The 6,000-nt window shown below is 46.5% G+C and overlaps 1 protein-coding gene across 6 annotated transcripts in view; it reads left to right on the top strand.

The window, feature by feature from the left end:
• The first annotated feature begins 2,115 nt into the window (after positions 1-2,115).
• Positions 2,116-6,000, top strand: part of MICAL2 (microtubule associated monooxygenase, calponin and LIM domain containing 2) — a 133,039-nt gene continuing 129,154 nt past the window's right edge. The window contains exon 1 of one of the 6 annotated variants that reach the window (XM_055722141.1): positions 2,116-2,547. The gene's annotated coding sequence lies outside the window, so the exon portion shown is untranslated. Of the gene's footprint in view, positions 2,548-2,725; positions 2,927-4,348; positions 4,591-6,000 lie in introns of those variants that run through there. The other 5 variants (XM_055722136.1, XM_055722139.1, XM_055722140.1 and 2 more) reach the window with 5 other exon arrangements.

Below are 6,000 nucleotides of genomic sequence, written 5' to 3'. Positions count from 1 at the left end.
ATTCTCAAGGTCATAAAGGAGATGAGTGGTGAAGGAGGGAGTTCAGCATGGTCTCCCAAGACCTGTGCATAACAACCAGACCATCTCTTTTGTATAAAAACGTTCAGTTAACTTTGAAGAAATCCACAATTAATCAGGAAAGATCAGACAGGTTGTTTAAATACCACAAGAAGGGCTTTTATTGTGTTGGATATGTAGATAGTATTACATTTACAAGAATTTGAATAGATAGGCCTGCACATGTCAGGAAAGGGAGTGCTTTACATAATCAGCCACAGTGAGGGGATGAACATCCTACAGCAGAGTTAGCAGGCATGGCTTTATACTAGTCGATAAGGCTGGATTGTTTTTCATAAGGGCTATTCTTATTCCTTTTTCCTATCCCTTTCAATGGGGGAGAACAGGCTAGGACTGAACAAAAAAATGTACGAAGCAGCTGCACTGTTAAAAATAATGGGTTAGGAACTGGAATGGTCTCACTGGAAGGGGGGCTGCGCAGCACCCAGGGAAGTTGCTGTTTCCCTTGATGGTTGCATGTCCTGCACTTCACACAGCAGAAGGTGGGCTAGGGTAGCCGACAGAGCCACATGTAATACCAAATTCATGGGGTTTGATTAGTGTTTATTAATCTAATCATTACTGAAGTGTGTTCATCTCTACCCCAGAGTGATTAGACTGTATCTTAGGTATGTTGTCCTTTGGAGAGAGGTAGGTGTGACTGTGAATAAAGACTTTCTTAATTCTGTTTAGGTAGCATTTAATGAAACATAATTTTAAAAGATCATTATGATAATAGTTAAGATTAGTGACTACAAACTATACATTCATCTTTTGGCCGTGCTCAAAGTTCAAATATTTAAGGATAATCAGTAAATAAACTAATTGTAGTTATTAGAACAGCAAGTTCCCTTGTGGTCTGCATGGAGCCCCTGACATGTCTCCCTAGGGAGCACGTAAAAATTTTGGAAGGACTTGGCAACAGAGGGTTATCTTTTTATGGACTTACTAACTTTTTCTGAGAGGAGTGGAGGGAAGAGGACAGCTGGTAAAGGTGAAGAGATATATGGGAGGTCAGTGCTGTAAGCATCTTTCCTAGCCAAGGAGGAACATCTTTCCTAAAGAAGTTTTGGAGTATTTCCCAGGAGGGGTTAAATTCTTTTTTACTGTATTTTCCAGGTTCTCTGTGGAGGAATGTTGCTTTCATGTGGCTCTCAATGCTGGACTGAAACTAGGAAGACTTTGTGCAAATCATATAGATATCATTTCTTTCATATGCACAACCCCCTTTGCTAACTACAGATCACTTCTACTGGAAGTTTGCCAAGAGCATTTTCTCATTCCCTGGTTTTGCCTTCCTCAAGGCTGCTAAAGAAGATAGTCTTTTAGATAACAGGGAAATGGTATGCACCATTATTTCTATCTTCTATCACTTTGAGGAAAAAGTACATTTACTACTCCCAAGGTTAAATAAGCAGATAAACATGTTGCAACTCAAAAGTTAATGATTGAGTAAACCTTTGGTTCAGCCAAGCACGATGCAAGGAGCTAGAAGACAAATTTCAACCCAAACAAGAGGCATTTTCCACAACAAAATTCTTACCTCAAGGTCAACAAATTACTTTTGAGACTTGGTTAAATGCTTGGCTCATTAGAGATTGTGTTACATTCAGCCGTGCATGGATAAATAGGGCCACATTCACACTGGTTTTCTCTCCACGTTATCCAAAGCAGCTTTAAAATTGCCGCATAGCAGGCAGGTGTGAAAAAAGTTGGGTAGCTCATGTCATGGTGGCAGACTGGGGTCCTGCTCCCTCGTTCTGCCACAGCCTTCCTCAGAATCGGTTAAGGTATAGTGTCTGTGTGGCATATGTCAAAATACTTATGAATGGTTTCAAGTTATCTATAAAGTAGGCCTGCTGAGGTTTTTATCAAACCTTGAGGTTAGCAGATACGGGCTTTAACTGCGGATCGTTTTACCCTCCCTGTTGCAGCACTTCAATTCAAACCCGTTTCTTTACTTTTTTTTTCATAAAACTTCATTTCTACCGTTAGCAAGACGTTGTTATTGTGGGTAGAAGTCGAGCAGGTGTAGCGCAAGCGCTGTTAGTGATGTTAGCTGTCAGTCCTGAACTTTCTTTCCGGCAGCTTTCCGTGTGCTTGCCGTCTGAAATCTTTTTAAAGCTCCCGAATATGACAGCCTTTGAGCTTCCTCAAACTTAGAGCCTAAACGGACGAGAAGCAACCGTTTCCGACTTCCCCCTTTAGGGGCTGCCGGGGGTGCGGGCACGCCCGCCGCTGCCCCATACCCAGGTGCCGCCTGCCCGGGGTGCCCGGCGGGGAGCGCGGCGGCCCGGCCCGCAGGTGAGCCCCTGCCTCCCGCCGGGCCCGGGCCCGCGGCTCCCGGCACAGGGGCGCCCGGCGGCGGCTCGCACGGGGCTGGGGCGCCCGGCCCGCCCTGGCCCGCCCCGGCCCGCCGGCCCCGCCCCGAGCCGCCCGGCGCCGTGCCGAGCCGAGCGGCGGGCAGCATGCGGAGTGCCGTCAGTACCGGTAGGTCCACGGGGCGGGGGGCGCGCTGCTGCCGGCGGAGCAGGTGCGGTGGGACCGGGGCTCCCCGCGGGTGGCGGTACCCGGGGCCGGGCTCGGCTTCCGCGGGCGGTGGCGTTCGGGGCCGCGCTGTCCCTTGGCAGGGCGCGGGCGGCCGGTGCCCGTGGCGGAGCGGCGGAGCCGGTGCCCTTGGCGGGACCGGTGCCCGCGCCCGGCAGGCTGGGCTCGACCCGGCGGGTTGGGGTCTGGGGCGGCCGTGGCCGTTTCGCAGCTGCGAGCAGTCCCAGCCCCCTGCGCGTCTGTAGTAACGCGGGGTGACGGCGGGTCGCCTCGGGCTGCGGCGGAGGGCGACGCGGGAAAAGTGGGAATAATCCTCGGCTCTGTGAGTACCCTGCGATTAAGGCAGCAAAATGCTTTCTGAATGTGTTACAACACCGAAGTGGGCTATTAGTTCGGACGCGTCTTAACGAGTGTGTTAATCAGCGTAACATCCTCCTCTGCTCACCTTTTGAGCTGATTGAATGTGGCATCTGTTGGGTTTTTCTTTGTGCTTTGAAGTACGCGTTAGCCTGTGACAGTAATTGTCTTGCCATTTTCACTGCGTTTTCAGTGTGTAAATCCAGCATGTGACTCGAATTCAGATCAGCTGGCCATGGGCTGGCTGGAACACCGGGGGCTGGAGATTTATTTGCACCTAGGCTTATACGGTTGAACCAGTATCAAAAAGTTGTAAGCTCTCTCTCAAGCTTATCGGAAAAGATCTGGAGGTCTCTGTCGACTTTAAAAATCGTTTACAATTGGCAACCTTGCCGGTACTTTAAGCCAAACTGACTGTGGAAACCAAACTGCATTCTTGTATCACCCTGCAGGTCAAAACTAAGGCATGTTGGTATGGCCAGGAACCTTCATATGAGTGTGGATTTCTTTTCTTTTTTTTTCCTTCTTTTCTTTTTTCATCTCCTTAGAGACTCTAAATCCTGCAATAAGGTGGAGCAGTGCAGTTTGTTGCCAGGCCCAGCTGGGGTGCAGCTGCCCATTCTCTGACTCTGCTGTTGGTTTTGAGGAAGTTCTTAATCTCTCTGTGACTCAGTGTCCTAATCTTTAAAATGGTTTAATAAGACTTGTCACGCTTGCCTCCCAGGGATATTAACATCTAATTGATGTTCACCAAGTGCCTTGATCTGGGAGAAAAGAGGGCATCTTGCTTCCTTCTTTTGCCACTCTGTATTGATTGCTAATTATATTACAAGGGTGGAAAACAGATTTCCATCAGCCAAACTGGAATTCATGTCTGTTATCATTTGCACAAGCCTTCTAAAGAAGTGTATGTCCATATGCTTAGTTTGAAGTATCTGGGTCTTCCTCTAAATACAGAGGGTTTTATCCTTTCTGGAGGATGCATCTGAAAAATGTGCTTCTAAAATACTGTACTGAAGCATCAGCAAACTTTTGCTTCTGACTCTGGAGATATTATACAGTTTTTCTCTGTGCATTATGAGGTCATAGTACATTTTAAGACTTAGAATTAAGTTGACTCAACACATCCTTGATGTTAGTCTTACTCAGACTGAATCTTGTGTTCAGTCTGGGTTTTTGTCATGTTTCGCTTCTTTAGAAACTGAGAAAGTCTGCAACAATTTTACAGTTCTCTGCCTGAAAACAGAAGTTGTCTTTAAAATACAAGTGCTGTATTTGTCTTTGTAACCATTTCACTTGCTGACCAAAGCAGTAATTAGCCACTTTACTCCCCTGACTTGAATCTGGCTCCACCTCGCTGCCTCCCCCCTCGGGCAGATAGCAGAGCCTGCAGTGGCAATAGTACAGGGCTGGGGTGGTGGGGTCACCAGTGACATATGTTAGAAGACATCAGTATTCCATAAATCAGCTGGTGTAAGTGGACATACCTACTTACTGCACGGGCAGAATGGTCTTTTTCAGCTAAAGCCTTGAGCTGAGAAATTCTCTGTCCTCTTCCTGCGTCTTGGGTTCTCCATGCTGCCAGGCTGTGTGCTGGGAGGCTGCTTTCTGATGGGGCCGGCTAGCCAGGTACCAGCGCATTCACTCATGCGTTTTATTCAGTTCTTTTCAAGACTGTTGCGGCAAAAAATGTTAAACAGAGCTGTCAAGTTGATATCTGACAAATGAAGGTTTTAAAATGCTGCTTGACATTGGTGACTGCTGTTCTCTTCATAGTGCTAGAAAAAGGTATTGGAGATGCAGCTTATTCTCTGTGGTGGAGAAATGAAGTTCTGATGGAAAACTGAAGGTTGCTGCATTCAAATTCTTCTTCCTATGTGGTCTGTAGCAAGTGATGTGACTTTTCCTGCCCTGTCTGTGAAACTAGGTGAATTGTTAGCAAACCAGTATACAGAAACTTACAGAAAATTGTACAGAAATGAGAAGCCATCTCTGTTTGAAACTCTGAGCTTCTTGTTTGTTTGTTTGTTCGTTCTTAGTTGCCTTAATGTTGTTCTAAAGATGTGTGGCAGTGCAGTATCCCTGATGGTGGTGTTGTGCTGCTGTTTGTGGGGGGGTTGAGATTTCCTTCTGTTTTGTCTAGAATCTAGAAGTAAATATGATCTTGAAAGATTTTGGTTTTTCTAAGATAGTCTGAAGCAGAGTTTTCTTGCCTGGTGTCCATGTCCTGTTGCTTGCGGAGATGAGAGAGCCTGTTTTTTGTCTGGAGATGTTCTTTAAGTGTAAGAAACCATAAAACAAGAGAGGTGATCACTATCCGGCTTCTCCATGAGTATACTTTAAGTCTTTCACCTCTTTTAGCACGTACCTTGTATCTGCTCCAGCTGTGTCACTGCTCTGGTATTTTATAATTAGTATCTTGAAAACTCAAGGGAAAACTTTCAAATGCTAGATACTTCCCATTGGGGCTCTTCCACGTGGCTGTAACATTTGTTGTGAGTCCTTGGTAACGTGTATCTGTTCCTCAGGAGTCCCTCGTCTCTGATTCCCCTGGCATCAGCAGAAACCCTCTGTTTTCTAGTGGAAGAGGCTTTGCTTCTTAGGAGCACAGTGTGTTTTGCTTCCCTTAAAACGAAGACAATTTCAGATGACTGAAACTGAGGCCTGCCTCCCTGTATGGTCCTGCTGTTTTCTCAGCTTGCTTGCGTGGTGTATTGTGGAGCCAACAAACTATGGGAAGGCTGAGGAGTTGGTTTGTAGTCTATAGCGGCAGCCTGGCATGCATTATCTGTATAATATGTGTGTACCTGTTTAACGTGTGCACTTCGTGTATGAGCAAATTGTTTCTTTGATGCACCTCTTTCTTTTCAAGCTCTTTCTGTGTGAGGAGTCCATTAATTTGAAAAATGCAGCTGCTACTCTGTGTCTGGCAGCCTGGCTGCTAAGGGGTGGCACACTGTTTGCTTTGCTCATCGCTAGGACCAGGTTTAGAGGTGTTTATACTGCAAATAGACTCCTTCAGAAGCGGTATTAGTAGTT

This window comes from Falco cherrug, chromosome 10 (assembly GCF_023634085.1).
Source record: "Falco cherrug isolate bFalChe1 chromosome 10, bFalChe1.pri, whole genome shotgun sequence".
NCBI classification, from domain to species: Eukaryota; Metazoa; Chordata; class Aves; order Falconiformes; family Falconidae; genus Falco; species Falco cherrug.
Note: the sequence above shows the minus strand (reverse complement) of the source record. Positions and strands in the feature narration are given on the sequence as shown.